Here is a 20,149-nt window from a genome sequence, read left to right as displayed (position 1 = left end):
AGACTTGCAGGCTGGGACAGGGAACTGGCACGGAGGGCCCGGGGGTAGGGGGCCTTTGGGACCTTGCTGAGGGTGCTGTGGGTGCTGGTGAGGCAGAGGCCAGACATCCTGGGTTGACTAGCAGAAGCCCATCTTAGTTGCACTAACCTTCCTGCTCTCCCATTGCAGTGCATGCTGGGACCGAGACCAATAGGCTGCTGCTCCCCGGGCCCCCAGAGGCTGATCTGTTTGCCTCCCGGCGCCGTCTGACCCAGGTAAGGGGAAAGCAAGGGGACTCACGTCGCCTCACGCCTCTGCTTTGGGTGGGAGGGCTCTGGGAGTGAGGAGCAGGAAGGCCCTCTGTGGATGAGCCCCTCCCAGGGGCAGTGGTGTGGGCACAGGTGTGGTTTGAAGGCCCTGGCAGTAGCAGGGCCTCCTGGGGGACTTGGGGACACTGAGAGGCCCCAGGACATCTAATTCTGCCAGCCTCGGTTTTTCTGACATGGTTGCTGTCTGCGGTTTGTTCAGTGTCGTTTCACTGCACACACTTGCTAAGTACTTTGGCTGTGGTACTTCTGTCTCTGTGGGGCTCCCTTTGCTGTCACTCTGGCGTTTCTCTGCCAGAGTCGCCTTGCTAGCCCTGTGTGTGTGCTTCCATGAGTGACAGCTCTTACTCCATGCAGAACCCCTCCAGGGCAGAGGTGTTCCTCCTGGGCACCAGGAACAGCCCAGCTGACTTTTAAGCCACTTGGCATTTCTCTGCTGCTCCTGGGCACCCCAGATGAAGGCTTTCTGCTCAGGGCCAAGTGCCCCAAAGGTGGGATGGGTTTGGGGCTGGGCTTGCCAGAAAACTTTACAGGGTATCCAATTAATTTTGAGCTTGAGACAAACAACAAATCATTTTTTAGCATAAGTATATCCCCAGATTTTTGCTAAATTTGGCAACCTGAGTGGGCCTGAGGGGGCCCCAGTGCCCCTCTTCTCCTGCGGAGTCCTCCCTGCTGGGTCCACCTTGGCCCCTTCGGATCAGCTGTCTCCAGTGCCTGTGGTGGATGTGTTGGACCCAGGGGTGGCCAAGCCTGAATAGGTCACAATCAGTGGGCATCTCCTGATCCCCCAGGTTCCCATAGGCCAATCTGGGGCAGAGCCCTGGGGGTTCCCGCTGGAGGCTGTTGACTGTGCTCTCAGGGTGCCTGTCTTCTCCTCTCTGGCTCTCTGACAGCAGAGTCCAGGCCAAGGAGGCCATGAGGTAGGGCTGGCTGGGCCTCTGTACCCGTGAACAGAGCTGTGAGATGGGCCTGGAGCTGCAAAAAGAACCAAGAATAGAAAATTGTCTCATGTGCTTGGAACCCAGAGTGCATGGGGTGTGGGGCTGGAGGTGGGGGGCAACAGGGAAGAGACAGGGCCAGATAATGGAGGGCTTGGAATGTCCTATTTCTGTGTCTTTCAACACTGGGGTGACAGAAGTGTCTTCTTGGCAATTGGAGTCATTTTTCTGATTAGTAATGTAATATATGTTCTCTATATGTTATCTATCTATCTATCTATCTATCTATCTATCTATCTATCTACCCATCTATCCATCCATGTACCCACCTATCCATCCATCCATCCATCCATCCATCCATCCATCTATCCATCCATTCATCCATCCATCCACCCACTCACCATCTATGCATGCATGTATCTATCCATCCACCCATCTATTCATCCATCCATCCATCCATCCATCCATCTATGTATCTATCTATGTATCCATCTAACAATCCAGCAGTATGTAGAGCATGCAGTTCGAGGCCTGTCCATAATCTCTTCCTCCCCACGACTAAACACTGCTAATTAGTTCAATATTTATTCCTCCAAAATATTTGTCTGTGCACTTATAAACATATTTTAAAAGCAAAAGCATGGGATCATCCTAATTATACTGCTGTGTCATTTGAGTTTTCATCTAAGAACATACTGTGTAGGTCATTCCAGAGTTCTTTCAAATCCTTTTATGTCCAGTTGTTTGGCTGGTCTTTAAGCCTTATATCAATTGTTAATCCTGTCGGTGGCCATTTAGATTGTTTCCAGTGTTTGGCTGTTTATAGATCTCCTTCAGGGAACCTCCCAGTTCGTACATGGCCATGCACTGGGGTTATGAGTCCTTAAGGAGTGTCTCTGAAAGGGAACCGCCTGGGTCAGAGGGCATGCACATTACAGGAGTTAATCTGTACAGCCAGGTCAACCTCCAGAAGGTTGTGCCGACTTACTATGTGCAAGAGGCTTCATCCCCTCATCCTTGCCAACCATGAGCATTAGCAATCCCTTAAATCTCTGCTGATCTGTTAGGTAAAACTGCTTTTATTTTACATTTCTTTGATTACTGATGAGGTTGAACATGTTCGTATATGTTTGTTGGCCATTTTAATTTCTTCGTTTGTGGATTGCCTGTTCATGTTATGTCCTCAGCTCATTTTTCTATGTATCTGTTCATTCATTCAGTAGGTGTTTGTTGAGCACCTACTATGTGTTGGGCACTGTTTGCATTGGGGACCTAGCAGTAAACAAAACTGATGAAACAGACCTGCTCCATGGAACTTATAACAGATAAATGAGTGAAATATAGTGTGTGTGTGTGTGTGTGTGTGTGTGTGTGTGTGTGGTAGTGTTAAGTGCAAAAGAGGAAAAAATAAAGCAGGGCAGGGGTGGGGAATGTTGGGGAACCTGGATCTGGTAGTCAGACTTTGCTGGGAGGTGGCACTTCAGGACACGGGCAGGAAGCGAGAGACTGAATCAGGTGGACAGCTTGGGATCCTCAGTGCCAGGCAGGCCTGGTCCGTGCAGGGCTCAGTGAGAAGGCCAGAGTGGCTGGAACATGGGGAGTGAGAGAGAGTGGGAGGTATGGCCAGAGAGGGATCAAGAGCACATGACACAGGGCCACATGGGCCACCCTGAGGACTTGGCTTTTACTCAGGATGAAGAAGGGAGTCATGGAAGGTTCTGAATAGTGACATGACGTGATCTGAATTTCATTTTAACCAGATCCTTCTGGCTACTGTGAAGGCCAGGGAAGCAGGGAGATCAGTCAATAGGCTATGGTAGTGATCCAAGGAAGAAACAGTGGGGGCTTAGAGCAAGGGGGCTTGGCAGAGGTGGGGAGAAGTGAAGAGGTTCTTGGTGCGTGTTAATGGTAGAGCCAAGAGGATTTGCTGACACATTGGATGAGGTGGTGTGTGAGACAGAGAGAGCCAGGGATTACTGTCTTAGTCATCTTGGGCTGCCATATCCAAATACCATAGGCTTGGGTGGCTTGAACAACAACATTTACTTCTCACACTTCTGGAGACTTGGAAGTCCAAGATCAAGGTGCTGGAAAACTCAGTTCTTGGTGTGGACCCTCTGTTTGACTTATAGACAGCTTCCATCTGTGTGCTCATAGGACCTCTTCTTTGTGCACCACAGAGAGATAGAGAACTCTGGTGGACTCTTCCTCTTCTTATAAAGACACTAATCCCATCACCAGGGCTGCACCATCTGACCTCATCTAATCCTAATTACCTCCCAATGGTTCCACCTCCAAGTACCATCACATTAGGGGTTTGGGATTCAGCATATGACTTTTGAGAGGCACATTTAGTCCATAGCAATGACTCCAAGCATTTGGGCCCAAGTATCTGGAAGGGCAGCGACAGACTGGACATCAACAGACTGGACAGCGAGGAGAAGGAATGAGTTTGATGTAGGGAAGGAGAAGAGCTCACCTGTGGACAGGACTGGATATGTAATGTGTGGGGCCTGGAGCAAAATGAAAATGGAATGGTGGCCCTTTATTTTAAAAAAATGATTAAGAATCGCCAAGTGGTAACAGAGCATTAAACCACACTCAGGGACAATGTGTGACTGCCTAGGTAGCACACCTGTGAGCAGACCCTGGCTGGAGACATGTGAAGTAGACATTCAAGAAGTGTGGAGTTGACAGTTGGATGTGTGAGGCTGGAGTTCAGGTGACAGTTTGGGGCTGGAGACACAATCTGGGGCTATCAGCATAAAGGTAGTATTTTAAGCCTTGAGATTGGTTGAGAGCATCAAAGGAGTGAATATAAATAGAAAAGAGAAGAAAGACCAAAGACCTGGCCTTGGGGCTTCCTTCAGTTAAAAGTTGGGGAGCTGAGGAGGAACCAAAAAAGGTGAGTCAGAAAGAGCAACCAGTGACGTGGAGGGGAACCAAGCAGGTATGAGGTCCTGGAAGCCAAGGGGTCAAGCATAAGTTTGAGTAAGGTGCAGAGGGAGCATTGATCATGCATTAGCTGTGGGAGATCACAGATGACCTTGGCTTCAGTGATTGGGGGTGGGTGGGCGGTGGTTGTGTGAAATACATTTTATTGACTTGCAAGAGCAAATTGATTTATAAGAGGTTAAGGGATTTAACCCTTTATCTGTAGTATGTTGCAGATGTTTTTTACAGTTTTGTGTGTGTGTGTGTCATTTAAGTTTATAGAGTTTTTCTTAACCCTGAAATGTTGAAAACTGTCCTGTAGTCAGGGTCTGCCACTCTTTTCCGTTAGAGTTTCTGGCCTTGGCCACTGCAAAGCTTTGAAAATGTTGTCTTACGTTGTTTCTAGTCGTTTATGATATTTGAAAATATTTAAATCTGTAGTTCACCTGGACTGTTTTTAGGTGTGTGGTTTGAGGTAGGGATCGAAGTGTTTTTCCCTAAAAGACCAGCCAGTTGGCTTTGACACTTCATCGAGTAAGCTTTCCTCCCTGCTCTGCAGCTCCATTGCCGTCATTGGATTGCACTGATCTTTGTGAGAAAGTCGAGGCTTGGTGATGGATGAGGGTGGAGTGTGCAGGGACAGGAATGCAAGCTGACACAGTCGCCTTCAGTGAGGGAAGAAGCGAAGGGAAGTTAGGGAGGACGGGAGCTGTCCAGTATTGAGGGCCTCCTGTGTGCCCGCACAGTTCTGCGGGGTTGGTATGTATGTCGTATACCCGTTTGCAGACAAGGAAACTGAGGCTCGGCAGGTTTTCATCACACATGTCCAATGGCATCAACTCTTAGGAAGTGGGGCTGAGACTGGGAGACAGCTTTCTGCTCCCATGCCTGTGTTCTATCCACCCAGGTGAAGGGAGAGGGGAAGGGGAGTGGTTTCCAGGAAGGTTAGAAGGGCTTCTGGCCCAAAATATACCACCCCGCCCAACTCTGCTTCCCTGCCTGCTATTTGCCTAGGTCTTGAAGGTTTTCCCATTTTGAAGAGGAACCTGTTAAAACCAGAATACTCCTGGCAGGGAATCACACTTTAAGTTTACAGCTCACATCTTAATTATCGGTTAACACCTCTGCAGGGATTAGCTGACAGCCAGCTGAGGACACTGAATGGGGGCCGGTGTGATGTGTATCTGGGCTGGGAAAGGCCAGGAAGGGGGAGGGGTGATGGGGGGGAGGCCAGTACCCAGCAATTCACAGCTTTCTTCTGGGCCCTGGGCAAGAGAGGGAGGTGGAGCTGGATCCATGTGGGAGGGGAGGGGGGCAGGGGAGTGGCAGCTACTGTGTGGAAACCCGGGACTGGGGCTGACATCTATTAGATACTTGCTAGGTCCTGGTATCAGAGGAGGCTTGTCACATTCTCAGTCTTGGTCTTGAGAAGGTCAGGAAATCAGACACCCATTAGCTACCTTGGGCACCAGCTGCCAGCAGTCACTCAGGGCTGGAACTTGTCTGTGACACCCGTAGACCAGATCTGTCACCAAGCCTTGAGGAATAGTAATAGGAGAGAGGCTGAGGTGTCTAGAACCTCTTCTAGGTTTTTGAGGGCCAGTCTACCATGCCAGGGTCAGGGCTTGGTGTGTGACCAGGGTCAGGGCTCAGTGTGTGAGCAGCATTGGGGCTCCATGTGAGACCAGGGTCAGGACTCAGTATGTGACCAGGATTAGGGCTTGGTGTGAGCAGGGTCAGGACTTAGTGCGAGGCCCCAGATAGGTACCCGACAGCCTCCCAGCCCACTGGTGCATGAGGGCAGGAGGTAAAGAAAGATGTGACTGTGTAAAGCTGGCCTTTCTCTCCCGTAAGGGCCTCCTTCCCCTCCTTTAACCTCACTCTGCGCATGGGCAGTGATCTGTGTCTTTGGGGGATATCATGTATCTGAAGGTGACTGGCCACCCAACCACTTTAATCACCGTGTGGACTCTGACAGCCTTCTTGGGATCCTACATCTCCCCTCTTCCTCTCTGTCTTTTCCCTCCCCTCCTCTCCTCTGTAAGCCTCCCCTGGCCTTATGCCAGTTGCTGGCACTCAGACCCTGAGACTCCCAGACACCCTTCCAGCGGGAAGCCAGCCCAGGTCCCAGGTAACCTGTGTCAGGCACACACCTAGCTCTTCCCTCATTCTCTCCTGTACCCGGGGCTGCTGCAAGGGCTCAGCTGGGCAGGGAGCCCCTTGGGAGGGGTGCAAATAGTGATGAAGGAAGACTTCCAGGAGGGGAGGAGCTGAGCTCAGTATCTGTGAGCAGGTTCGAGAGCACCTCCAGGTAGGGCACCTGCTGGGGTCTCTGCGGGTGCTGGGCTGGGGCCTGTCGTGAATTGGGGGGTGGCTGAGAGGTGTGAGGGGTCAGATGGAGGAGGCCTCCATGGCCACTTGAAGACTTCAGAATTTATTCCCAAGGCCAGGAGTTTCCCCTCTTTTATTCTTTAGCACTTCAAAGAAGTGGGGGAAGCTTGGAGCGGAAAATAGACTCAATCGTTCATTCCGCAAATGTTTACTGGGCACCTGGTCTTCTGGAGACACAGCTGTGAACCAAGTAGAAAACAGTTCCCTGCCTCAGGGAGCTGATGGCTCCAGGGTGGCTGCAGATGAAGGAGGGATGAAGGGCCTTACTCTATTGGCCCCTCCCCACCGCATCCCCACAAACACATGGGATCTCAGGGCTGGTTCTGGAAACCTGCTGTCCTTAAGGGACCTAAAGGAGATGCTGCCGGGGAGGATTTCTTTCTGCTGATGGAAGGTTCTGGGAGTCAGGATGGCAGAGTAAAAGAAGGTGAGCAGGAGAGGAAGAGAGAGAAGGACCTTTCAGGAGAAGAAACCCCTTTCCCTGTGGCTCACCCACCAGGGCAGAGAAAGGGGATGAGGCTCTTCCAGGTATGGTGGCCAGTTGTCCTGTTTTGCCCAGGACTGTCCCACTTTAGCATATATGTCAATCCCAGGATGGCTGGTCACCCCACTGGTGCCACTCTGCACCTGAAGCTCGGCCTCTGCCCATGGCCAACCCTGAGCGTCCAGTCACGTCATGCTGGGCCTCTAAGAAACTGGGTGTCTAGGTCATGGTGCGGGCTGTGCCTAGGGATTATGGGAAGCAATTGTGGGCTGGCTGGGGGTGCTGACGAAGGAGTGAGGGAAGGGGCCTCACTGCTGTGGCTGAGCTGCTTTCAGGGCCCCAGTGGAGACTGGGGACAGATCAAGCAAGTGGACTCAATTCTGAGGCTTGGGGAACCTGGGGGGCTGTGAGGTGGGAAGCAGCAACAGAACTGCCTGCACGGTTGTGCCCACTCGGGGCTGGCCACCTGCTGCCCTGTGGAGGCCTGGCTCCTCTGCCCATTTCTGCCTGCAGCTTGTTGTATGACTTTAGGACGTCAACTCTGACACTGGGCCTTAGTGGCCTTGCCTGAGACCCAGCTGTGACTCTGGGCCAGAGCCACCTGAGGGACGTTTTGCAAAGCACAAGATGTGGCCTGGGTTAATGTGCTGCTTTGGCCACTGTTGTGGATCAGTGCCTGCTCTTGGGTGCCCGCTCTGGGGACCACAGAGGGGCCTCAGGTAGGGCCAACTCTCTATTCTTGTGGGAGAGACAGATGTGTAAACTAGGGGACAGAAATTGGAGGCCCCAACCAGGGATGTGGCTTGTGGATTTGTTTTGTTCCATTTCAAACAATTTTGTTTTTTAAAATTGAGATACAGTTCACATACCATAAAACTCACCATTTTATTTTATTATTTTATTTTATTTTATTTTTATAACTTGTTTTCTTTTTTATTTTTTTAAATTTACATCCAAATTAGTTAGCATATAGTGAAACAATGATTTCAGGAGTAGATTCCTTAGTGCCCCTTACTCATTTAGCCCATCCCCCCCTCCCACCACCCCTCCAGCAACCCTCAGTTTGTTCTCCATATTTATGAGTCTCTTTTGTTTTGTCCCCCTCCCTGTTTTTATATTATTTTTGTTTCCCTTCCCTTATGTTCATCTGTTTTGTCTCTTAAAGTCCTCATATGAGTGAAGTCATAGGATTTTTGTCTTTCTCTGACTGACTAATTTCACTTAGCATAATAGGCTCCAGTTCCATCCACGTAGCTGCAAATGGCAAGATTTCATTCTTTTTGATTGCCGAGTAATACTCCATTGTGTATATATACACCACATCTTCTTTGTCCATTCATCCATCAATGGACATTTGGGCTCTTTCCATACATTGGCTATTGTCAATAATGCTGCTATAAACATGGGGGTGCTTGTGTCCCTTCGGAACAGCACACCTGTATCCCTTGGATAAATGCCTAGTAGTGCAATTTCTGGGTCGTAGGGTAATTCTATGTTTAGTTTCTTGAGGAACCTCCATACTGTTTTCCAGGGTGGCTACACCAGTTTGCATTCCCAAAAACTCACTGTTTTAAAGTGTACAATTCAGTCTTCTACAGTGTATTCACAAGAGTGACAAAAGTCATTGCCCTTGTTTCAGAGCACTTCCATTACCCTAAAAGAAAACCCTGTACCCATTAGTGGTTACTCCTCCTCTCTCTATGCCTAAAGCCCTGGCGACCACTAATCTACTTTCCTCTTTTTGGATTTGCCTAGTCTGGACATTTCAAATAAAATGGAATCATACACCAGGTAGCCTGTCAGGTCTGGCTTCTTTCACTAAAGATAATGTTTTCAAAGTTCTTCCATGTTATAACACGTATCAGTATTCCTTTTTATGGCCCAATAATATTCCATTTTATGGATATACCACATTTTGTTTATGCATTCATTCATGGACATTTGGATCATTTCCTCTTTTTGGCAGTTATGAATAATGCCGCTGTGAACATTTGTGTAACTGTCTTTGTGGGGACATGTTTTCTGTTCTCTTGTGTCTACCCCGGGAGGTGGATCGCTGGGCCATGACGTCACTTGGCGTTGCTGCCTCCGTCAGGGCATGTGCTCTCCATTTTTCTCAGGTCCTGCCATTCCCGGTAGCATTACGGTGCCCATTCACTCTCTGTCACCTCCTCTCTGGCCCCTGTGGGCATCTACGTTTTGAGCCCTTGATTACAGAACAGTGATGGAGGGAAATACAGGGGAGATGGGGGCTGTAGGAGCCAGAGAAGGCTTCTGACCTGGAGAGGGGTCCTGGAGGGCTTCCAGGAGGAGATACCACCTGAGGTTACCTAGGCCCAGTGGACATCTTTCTTCTAGGGCAAAAAGGGTAAGGGAGAGTCCTCCTACAGGGAGGTGTGAAGCTCCCCCTCTATCCCCACCCTGGTGGGCAAACGCTGGGAGACGAGGGGGCTCCAGGGATCAGCCAAGATGCCCTCTCTCCCTTCTCTCCATCTTCTGTCTTGCTCTTCTCTGCCATTTGTTCAGGAAACTGCCAGAAGTTGAGAGAAGAGGAAGATAAGGGAGTGAGAAAAGCCAGCCGCCCCTGCAGAGAGGTCCTGAGTAGGGCGGGCAAGAGGATGGGAGGCTTTGGCACTTCCTTAGGTGGGGACAGAGTCTGAGGACCTAAGGCAGAGGTGACCCTGGGCCAGGACACCTCGTGTCCCAAAATGCCATCTGTTTGTCCCTCCCTCAGAGGCAGGTGAGAGGTGGGATGGGCCCCGCTGGGCCAGACCAGGCGTACGGCAGAGGCAGAGCGAGGGGCCCAGACCTGGAGCTGCACGCACGTCCTCCCAGGTTTCTGCTCTGCTACCTAATGGGTAATTATACCCTGACATGCACGGAGGCGAGGAAGGGATTTTCTGTGAAGCAAAATCTCCCGTGAAATATTCAGGCCACGCTGGGCTGCACTTCCCAGCCACCTAATCGCTGCTGCTTGGCTTGGCCACAGCGTGAGAGGCCACATGTGCCTGGAAGGCCGCATGGGGCTTTTGATTTCCTTCTCGACAGGGAGAGGTTTCCACAGGCTAGGAAGAGCGTTGGCTCTGGGCCTGAGACCCTGCGTGCATACACGTGTGTGTACCTGTGTGTGCTTCCTGTTTCTGGCCTGTGCACATTGATTTATGAACTTGGCCACACGTGTGTGTTCTGAGTGTGCGCGCTTATATGCGCCAGCAACTGACGACACTCTGCATATACAGGGCAGTTCACACAGCTGCCTGGGTTGCCCCTGAAGGTGCTTCTCCACGACGCCGTGTTCCTCTGATTCTCGGGACGATACCTGCGTACGACACCCTCTTGGTGGGGGAAGGGCTGCCCTGTGTGTGAGTGCTGCCTGTGACTGGCATGGTACGCACGCAGGGTTTTGGGTGTGGGTTGAAAGCCCCGAAGTCCTCACAGGCTCAGGGGTGAGGGACACCAGACGGCAGCTGGCCTGCTGTGTGTACATTGGAGTCAGGCTTTGCTTCTCTTCTGACTTTAGTGTTTGGTTTCTACCAAGTTTTGAGTGCTGGATGTGGGGCTGGGAGGGTGGGAAGGATAAGTGCTTCTGAGAGTTCATTGAGCTGGGACCTGTCTGTCCCTTTGTCAGCACCCCCCAGCCCCTCAGCTACCCCACCTGTCTCCTCCAGCCAATAAAAGTCTTGCATTTGCAGTTCACTCTCTCCTCCACGTTGCACGAGGTAGGCAGGACTGGAATTATCATACCCATTTGGCAGAGGAGGAAACTGAGGTCCAGAGAGGCAAAGAGGCATGCTTGAAGTCACTTGGCGAGCCAGGGCTTTGAGCGGGAGGACTAGCCCCTCCTCCCTGCACACGGACCCTTTGCCCTCAGCCCCAGCCCTGGGCCATTGGTGGAGGGGACCTTGCCCAGAGGAAACAGGCCCCACTTTCATGAATGAATCCAGCTGGAGAGTGCTCCCTTCTCCACAGGGAGAGATGGCCCCAGGGCTCTGTTCATCTCTAAATCAACAGGTGGGGACAGGGAGGTAATAATATTGATGTCCATCATTGATATTTCCTTATTGTGGTTGAAATTAGCAATTCCTCCACGGCTGAGGACCGATCTGGCAGACAAGTGGAGGAGCTCTGGCTTAGTAATGTCAACCTGGTAATGTCACACTGACAAGGCTGATGGGGGACTGGCCTTTAGTAGGGAGAAGGAGAAGCAGGGGGCTGAGCAGAAGGTCGGCAGCTGTCCCCTTCTCCCCCCTGGGAGCTTGCTATCCTTGAGCACAGCCCTCAAGAGCACCCTTCACCCCGTTCATCCCCTTGGGACCTCACTTCCCAGGTTGTCTCCTTCGCTCCATGGCCTCTCACCCCTCCATGTTCTGCTAGGATGGCTTCCTTTAAAGAGTGGCCTCCGCACCCCTGGGGAAAGCCCATAGGCATCAGCCACAACCCAGGAAGGCTCTGTGCAAGCCCTCCCAGGTGGCCAGAGGCAGGAGAGCAGTTCCTCTGCCCTCCTCCATCTGGGAGAACCTCCCAGCTCTGCCACATTCAGCTCTGCATATCTCCCCAGGTGCCAGTCTCCACAGCAAGGCAAGCATAGCCCCTTCCTGCAGGCCACTGCACATGCCCCCTCATCCGTGCGCTGTTTCAGACAGAAGGGCTAAGATGAGCACTCAGATCCCTGGGAGATTCCTTGCCCACTGTTTCAGGCTTCCCTCCCCCCTCCAGGGAGTTCTCCCCTCAGTGTCCCTCCACCCAGATCTCTTTAGATCCTTTGGTTCTTAAGCAGAGGAAGCCAAGACTGCCATTATTGAGGGAGAAGTTACTCAGTCCTTGACATCTCTCAGCTCCCTTGCTGCCAACCTGCCTGTTTGCTGCACGCCTAGTGGGGGGCTGCTCTGAACTAATGATAAAATAAGGAATAGTGGCCACTCTTGCTTCTTGAGTGTTTATTCTATGGTAGGTTCTGTTAAAAGCCTCTTACAAGAGGGGTGCCTGGGTGGCTCAGTCGGTTAAGCATCTGACTTTGGCTCAGGTCGTGATCTCAGCAGTTTGTGAGTTTGAACCCCATGTCAGGCTCTCTGCTGTCAGCATGGAACCTGCTTCAGATCTTCTGTCTCCTTCTCTCTCTGCTCCTCCCCTGCTCATGCTCTCTCTCTCTCTTTCAATAAATAAACATAAAAAACACCTTACAAGAATTTGATCCTCATAACAACCCTCTGGGTTAATAAGTACACTTCTTATTCCCATTTTACAGATGAAGAAAACTGAGATTCAAGGAAACTGAGCCTGCCCAAGCCCTTCTGCTGAGCCACCCCTCCTCTGCCTCTTCTGTCCATCAAGTCATTTCCTCCAGTTGTATCTCTCTTCCATGAGAGTCCCAGAACAGGCAGGGGTCATCATCATGTCTTCCTTGCCCCCCCCCAGTCCCCAGCCCAGTACTGGCCCCACAGCAGGTGGCATAATCGGCAAGTGGTTCCCCTTCCTTGGCTCCCTGGAGTGTGCGTGCTGCCCTGGGAGTATTGTGTGCTCTCTGGACGGGGGTCTCACACATTGACTGCCCAGCCAGTGGTATTTGCTGAATGAGGGCCCAGGGTCTGACTGCAAGGCTCCCTGAGGCAGAGAGGCAGCCCCGCCTGCTAAGCTGCCCACCCTCGAAAGAGACGTTCAAAGCTGTGTCTCAGCTCATTCCGGGACTTGGCAAGGATGTCCCTGTGTTCACATCATTTATTCATTTGTTCAACAAGCACTTGTTGGCTACTGTGTGCCCGGTGCTGGGCCCTATGGAGGGTCTTAAGCACGCTGAGATGATTTGGTCCTGGCCCTGCCCTGAGGGCTCACGGCCTTCTTAGGACTAAAGCAAAACCTCACGTGACCAGTGCAGGATAAAGCTTGCACAGTGGAGGCAGTAGCAGAGCACCGTGTGGGGATGGGCAAGATGGGGGAGGAAGGTGGCACAGAGAAGGAGCTATTTCAGGCTGGTGGAGAGGAAAGGGCACCGCAGGCAAAGGGAACAGCCTATGCAAAGGTCGGCCTCAGGAAGAGGCAAGTTCAATTACAAAATACCCAGGTGGGTGGGCCTGCTCATAGAGAGGGGATGGGGGTGGCTGTGGTAGCCATTGGAAATATAGGTGCACCCCCACCTTCTGCAGATGCTTGGGACCCCTGGAGGGGCCTGTGAGGACAACTCCTAATGTTGAGGGCTTGTTGTGGAGGAGCTCAGTGCTTCTCCTTTCGTGAAGGGTGATGTGTGATAGACCAGTGTCTGTGGGTGGGTGGTGTTGCCCAGTATGGTGACTGAGCCAGCCAGGGAGAGGGTGAGGACCAAGGGTGCCCTGACCACATATGCTGGCAGGCTGCCTTGGGCTCAGGAACCAGATACACCTGGACCATGACGGCATTCACCTGTGCCACACATCCCAGTGATCAGAGCTCCCAGCCCTCCAAGCAACCCCCTCAACAGGGTCAGCCTTGGTGGGAGGAGGGAGACTGAGGCCCCACGGTGCCAGAACCCCACACGGGGTCACGCATAAGCAGTGGGTGAGATAGGGTACCTCCTGTCCTTCAGTGGGATATTGGGGTCCTCGGCAGGCACAAGACCCTCAGCTCTCAGGGTCCATGGCAGAGCCAGGGTGCTACCGTGCCTGGTGCAGAGAAGGCCTGGCTGGCGAGGAGGTGGTGCAGGGCCCACTGAGGGTAGCAGGCAGGCAAGGAGCTGGGAATGCTGGCAGAGAAGGAGGCTTCCCTCTGGAGACTTATCGCTAGAAGTTTCTCTGGGATTTGACTTAAGCACCCAGTGGCCAGTCTCAGGGGAAAATTTCTCTCACATGCCTCCTGGGCCCAGAGTAGACTGGGAGGGAACCAAGCACTGCCTAGCCCGGGTTTACATGTGCACAGGCATGAACACACATGTGTCCACCTGTGTGTAGACCTCACACTTACGGGTGGGTGTACAGGCATGCTTCTGTTTGTACATGCAGGTCTCTGTGTGTATGTCATGAGTGTGTCCTTGTATATACATATGTAGCTGTGTGTCCACATGTCTGAAGGAGGGTGTCCCAGGGAGTACAATCCTGCATCTGTACGTGTGCATGAGAGCCTCTGGCCGAAGTTTGCAGCCCCACGGGACACACCCTTTTCTTCCCACTGGGGCTGGGAAGCTCCCAAACCCACTCTTGCCAGGCCTGGGCCCACCTCTGCCCTGCCTCTTACTCATAAGTCCTGCCCCTGGGTCCTGAGGTCTGGCCTCCTGGCGACAGGCACTGTGGGTGGAGGTGGGCATTAAAGGGATAGCTCAGGCTGAGAGGGGCTATCCATCCTCTTTTGTACCTGCCATGAGATCCTGACAGGTAGGTTCCCCACCTCCACCACTTGCATAGCCCCTTGGATGGGGGGCTCACTGCCATAGGACCAGAGGAACCTATGGGATATAACCCAGAAAGGAGAGGTCAGGAGGGCCAGAGGGTGGGGTCATGGCTCAGCCCTGACTACTAAGGGCCTGGGGCTCTCCTCCAACAGCCAGGCCTGGGGCTGCAGCTCCTGGCGGCAAGGTCAGGCCCCAGGATTCAGGGCCTTTCACCTTGTTGTCAAGAGCGAATTCCAGCTATTAGTGACAGAAGCAAGGGATTTGGGGAGGATTTCTCTCTCATTTCCCAGAGCTTTCAGCAAGCCTCCTCCCTTCCCACCCTTCAGCCTGCCAGAGCTGAGAATACACACACACACACACACACACACACACACGCACACACACGCTCAGTGTTCTTGTGTGGCTGAGAGAGGGAGAGAAATCTGGGTCAGTCTCCCAGGGAAGGCTCCATGGCATCTCCCCACCTTCCCCAGCAAATGCTCAGGGTTGCAAACTTGGGCTGTGATCTGACGGCCAAGGCCTGCCCTAGTCCTGCCCCAGCTTGCCAGAGATGCCCCGCAGAAGGACCCCGGGCCTGCCCCTCCTGGGCCCTCCCTGGGCTTTCCCGTCTAGGCAACCTCGCACTCCAGGGTCTCAGTGTCTTCCTCCTCCAGATACCAGGACTCACAGGGCATTTTTGCCATATGCTCCACTGATTGCATGGAGGGTGACAGAGGCTTTCTACTGGACCTACTGGACCCTCAGCCCCTGAGGTTTGGGGGATGGGGGCAAGGACTGGTCTTAAGAAGCCTGTCTCTGCTAGCAACACTATGCACAGAATGCCTGAGCTGGAGGGGAGACCCCCAATGGTGGAATTGCAAGTAGATGGCAAGGGCCCGGGTCTGGGTAGGATGCCTCAGGGAAGCAGTTTCTGAGAGAAGGTGGACTGAGAAACAGCTAAAGATATCACTGCCATTTCAGGATGGAGCTTGGAGTGGAGACTAAGTGAGAGCCCGAGGGGTTAAGTCAGTGCCTGAGACAGGCCTGAGGTCCAGAGTGGGCCCCACCACACCCAGTGACTTCAGAGAGACATTCACCTGACTGGATGGCAGAGAGAGGTGGTGGAGTGTCCCATTTCTCTGGGAAAACTGGATCATGGGGAATTGCCATGCTTTAAGTCACCCAGGGACACAGGCAGCCCCCCCCCCCACCCCTGGGAGACACCGAAGCTACTTCCTTCTTCCTGCTGCTGGTTCTCAGGTGACCTAGCAGATCTCTCCATCCTTCTACAGGGTGACTGTGGGGTCCTCAGTGCCTGCCTGTGAATGTCTGTTGAGTGAAGGGATAGAGAATTGATTTGATTTAAGCTAAATACAAGGAAGGACTTCTTGATGCCCCTGGGGCAGCCTGGGCCTCCAGCTTGATGCTAAATGGAGGTGAGACAGATCCTCAGAAGGGCTGACGGGTGGAGGGAGAGGACCCCAGGCCTCCCAGCTTCCTCCAGAGGCCAATTCCTGCCAGTGTGTCCCAGAACCCCCAGATCCAGCGCATCCCAGCTGGGATGCCCATTTTATTTTCAAGTATAGGAGGTGTGTACCCATGTGAGGGTTGGCTGTTGAAATGTTGGAGTCCCTTGCATGTGTGTATATGCCTGTGATAGGCGAGGGCACATGTGCACAGGATGGCTCAGGAGTCACTTCATGGACTTAACTCTATTTTAGAGTATGGAACCAGAGATCATTCAGCTTTAGAAGGGGCTAAAGGGATTGCTTTTTAGGCCATGGAGAGGGCAGCTCACTTCCCCTTCCTCACCAGCCACTTGTGGAGTGGCACCTGGACTCCCAGGCCAAGGCGTTCAAGGAAACGCTGGAAAGGGGAGCTAGTCCCTGACCTTGAGGCCTGGAAGTGAGGAGCTGAGGGTCAGGGGAGGCCTGGAGGAGAGGGTGGAGAGTGTTGGAGTTTGAGAGGCAGAGCTGGCGGCAGGGTCATGGCCTCCTCAGATGGGGCACCGGGGCAGACCTGGGTCTCCCGCCTCAAACTGGGGTCCCTGTGGCACTAGCTAGGCTCCTGGACAGTCTGCCCACCCCCTTGAGAACCTGTGGAAAGGAGTTCCCTGCTCCCTTGCCCCAACCAGGCCAGGCTGCAGCCCTGTGCTCAGGGGTCCCAGGCCAGCCCAGCTCCTCCCAGGGGCATCCGAGCTGCCAGCATGGCATCCCTCTGCTAACCTGACTGACCCAGTCCATGTGTGGAGACCCCGGACCCCGGACCAGGGGCACACACACATTCACATATGCGTGTCCTCCCTGATCAATAGGGTAAGAAACTGGAAAAGGTATAATTCAAACTGTCAGCCTGGTTATTATTATTGTGCTTGAGGTGACTCCCGCCTCAGCCCTCACCTCCTCTTGGCTCCATCTGGAGGGCCATGCAGGGTCCCGAACTGGAAAGAGAGCAGGGCAGGATGTGGTGTGGGCAGTGTCCCTGGCAGGAATGGCCCATGAAGATTAAGGCAGAATCTGAGATCATCTCTCCCCAACATTGGCCCTTGGTTCAGCTAAGCTGGTTCAGCTAAGCTATTGTGCAGACAGGGAAGCCGAGGCCCAGTGAATGTATAGGCCCTCTACCTCTTTGTGTCCCAGCTTGTTCAGCCCCTCTAGGAAGGGCAGAAGGGAAGAGAACAGAGGTGGGGAGGTCAGGAAAGTGGGATGCAAGCTCTAGGGCATGTGACCCAACTGTTTACCCAGCAAACATTATCTAAGCCATTGGCCAGAGAAGGGCTTGTGTCAGCCCTGGCCTCAGCAATGGTGGCCTAGCTGAGAATGGACAGTGACCTGCACTGTGTCTCATTTGGATCCTCACATGGCCTGGCAAGATAGGTGCTATTATCCCCATTTCATAGTTACGCAAACTGAGGCCCAAAGGGAGGCCTTCCCAGGAATATGGATAGGTAGGGAGAGTGCCTGCCCGAAGGGGACACAGACCTGCTCCTGGTGAGGGGATCTCCCACAACTGACCACTCTCAACAAGGCTTTGCTCACTGCCTTAAGGCAGAGCTGAGACCAGCCCCTGTGAGAGGGCTAGTCACTTGTCTTTCGGACTTCAGACTTCCTGGTTTGTTCCCTGTGCTAGCCAAGAATGTCTTCTGTAAGTCTGACCACAGTCCTTCATGCTTTTTGACCCTGTCACTCTTGTGGGATCTTGTCAGTCCAAAGGCCCCACTGGCCTCTCCTCTGTTCCTCTCTCTTCTTGGTTCTGGGGAGGTCTGGGGGTTTGGGCACTGGGCCCTACAGCCCAGCCTCCCCACCAGGCCTGTTTGCGAGTGCCCACCTGTGCCCAGCATAGCCGTTCTCATCACAGCCCCTGCCCGTCTCATTTCTACTAAGCTTATTTGCCACCCGAAGGGCTTCCTTTTCCACTCTGTTTGCCCATAATCACCCCCTAAATCCGTCACTGTCTCCCCAGTCTCTCCCTGCAGTGCCCAGCACAGTAGTGAACAGGCAGCCAGGCTCAGGTACAGCTCAGGGTCCTTCCTTCCTCCCTCCTACCTGTCCTGGGAAGGGGTGGGTGTTGCATCCCTGTCTCTGTGGATTTCCCTGCTCCGAAACCAGACATGTGGTTTGGTTGAGAACCAGGGGCAGACTCTCAAGCCCCTGAAAGCTTTTCCCTCCTGTCTCTCCACCTTATCCACCTGGACTGGGAAAACCTAGGTTCACCCTGAAATCTGATGCTCAGAGGCCCAGATCTTGCTTCTTATGCACCCCCACATACACACACACACCCACATCCCAAGAGAAGCTGACCTTTGGTTAGGGTGAGCAGGAAGCAAGGTGGCTTTTTAATTTTTTTAGATGTTTATTTATTTTTGAGAGAGGGACACACACAGAGCACAGATGGCCGAGGGGCAGAGAGAGAGAGGAGACACAGAATCCAAAGCAGGCTCCAGGCTCTGAGCCGTCAGCACCAAGCCCAAACCAGAGCTCGAACCCACGAACCACAAGATCATGACCTGAGCCGAAGTTGGATGCTTAACCGACTGAGGCACCCAGGTGCCCCATCAAGGTGGCTTTTTAAACTAATTCATACTAACGTGGGAGTGACTGATAGCAATTTATCCTACCTATGGTATTTGGATTTGAATAGGGGAGCATTACGGCAGTAATGTTGATAATAACAAAAATAACCACTAACACTCAGTTTTTACTTTGTGTCAGGCACTGTTAACACTGTACACGTATTAAGTCATTTAACTGATCCAGTAACCTAGATGAATTTCTAAATTGGTTAGAAGATAAGGAAAGAATATTGAGGGGCAGGAGGAGAATGAGGAAGCAGGAGGCAGACCTCTCCCTCCTCTCATCCTCCATCCTGGCTCCCACTTGGTATAGAGAAGATTCTAGTTGTTTGCATGGCAAACCATGTCAGGCATTTGCTTGAGGTCACCTTGGCAGGGCAGGGGAGGCTCTGCTTCTCCCTGGAGCTCACAGTTCTCCCATGAGATGGCTAGACAGCCTGTCCCCCCTCCCACCGATCCCCAAGCACCCTTTAGAAAGTCCCTTGGTGCTAAGAGTCATCACACAGGCCCCCTGAGGAGTCAAAGGCAATGTCCTCTCTGGTCTCTGAACCCCTCCAACTCTCTTATGGCTTAGCAGCTGCCTGGCCTTCTGACTGTACTCTTGACCCTGCTCCAGCTAGATGTGCCCCGGAGCCCGGCTATAAATTTGATTGAATGTGAGCCTCAAATAAACCCTACAGGCTGAGTGGAGCTGGGATGAGGATCCCCATTTTGCACGTGGGGAGACCGAGGCTGAGAGAAGAGAAATAACTGTGCTGAATCTTCCTATCCAGAAGGATGGCCTAATGAACTGCTTCTGAGGTGAGGGGTGAGGAGGGTCTATCGCACTCTAAGAGGGACGCTCACCACTTCAAACAAATGAATGTGAGGTAATGGTGGCATTTTAGGCCCTGCCCATTTGCATCTTCACCACGCCGTTCCCTGGGTCCTCTGGGCACCTCTGGGCATCCCTGAGGCTGAGTAGCTGCTCCTAGACTGCCCCTCCTCACCCCACCCCAGCCTCGCCCACCTGCCAGCTTTCAAGGTCACGCTGTCTGGAAATTCAGCAACTGATCTGGGAGACTTCCATTGTAAATCTCCCAGCATGGCCCGCTTCTACAATACAGCCAGCTGCCACACCCCACGGCCCATTCAGCCTACCCTGATGGTGACCAGTCATCTATCCTCTGTGGGAGGGTAGCTGGCCATTCTCTGCTTCTCCCCACCCCAAACTCCTGAGGACAGGGCCCCAGGGACTCTGAACTCAGACAGATGTAACATAATTCTGAGCTGAACTCAACCATCAACTGCTGTGTGGTCTCAAGCAAACCACTTCCCTTCTCTGAACCTCCGTGTCCACACTCAGAATGTGGATCAAGGTCACATGACCTTGACAATCCAGTGTGACAAAGTGTGGGAGCTGACAGAGTGGCCACTATGATGAGGGTTCCCATGGGACCCATCCTTGGGAATCCTCAGGTGGAGGAGCCCAGAATAGGGCATGATTATACCTGCCTCTCATCAAGTCAGGGAAGACTTCTCAGAGGAAGTGGCATTTGGTTTGGCCCTGGAAGGATGACCAGACTTCACACATCTGGGGATGAGGACACTGGTGGATGGTGTTCTGGGGGTGGCAAGAAGGGGCCCTCCATGAAGGCATGACCAGCCTGGGGCCTTAGAGTCTCTAAGTTGCATTTCTTACTTGCTTGA

General features: G+C 52.7%; 1 protein-coding gene across 1 annotated transcript in view; it reads left to right on the top strand.

The window, feature by feature from the left end:
- LINGO1 (leucine rich repeat and Ig domain containing 1) overlaps positions 1-20,149 on the top strand; it is a 75,777-nt gene that overhangs the window by 11,942 nt on the left and 43,686 nt on the right. Inside the window, exon 2 of the mRNA XM_019441377.2 lies at positions 169-254. The gene's annotated coding sequence lies outside the window, so the exon portion shown is untranslated. The remainder of the gene's footprint in view (positions 1-168; positions 255-20,149) is intronic.

The sequence above is a fragment of the Panthera pardus genome, unplaced genomic scaffold, assembly GCF_024362965.1.
Source record: "Panthera pardus isolate Hobbes unplaced genomic scaffold, ASM2436296v1 HiC_scaffold_24, whole genome shotgun sequence".
Taxonomy (NCBI): domain Eukaryota; kingdom Metazoa; phylum Chordata; class Mammalia; order Carnivora; family Felidae; genus Panthera; species Panthera pardus.
Note: the sequence above shows the minus strand (reverse complement) of the source record. Positions and strands in the feature narration are given on the sequence as shown.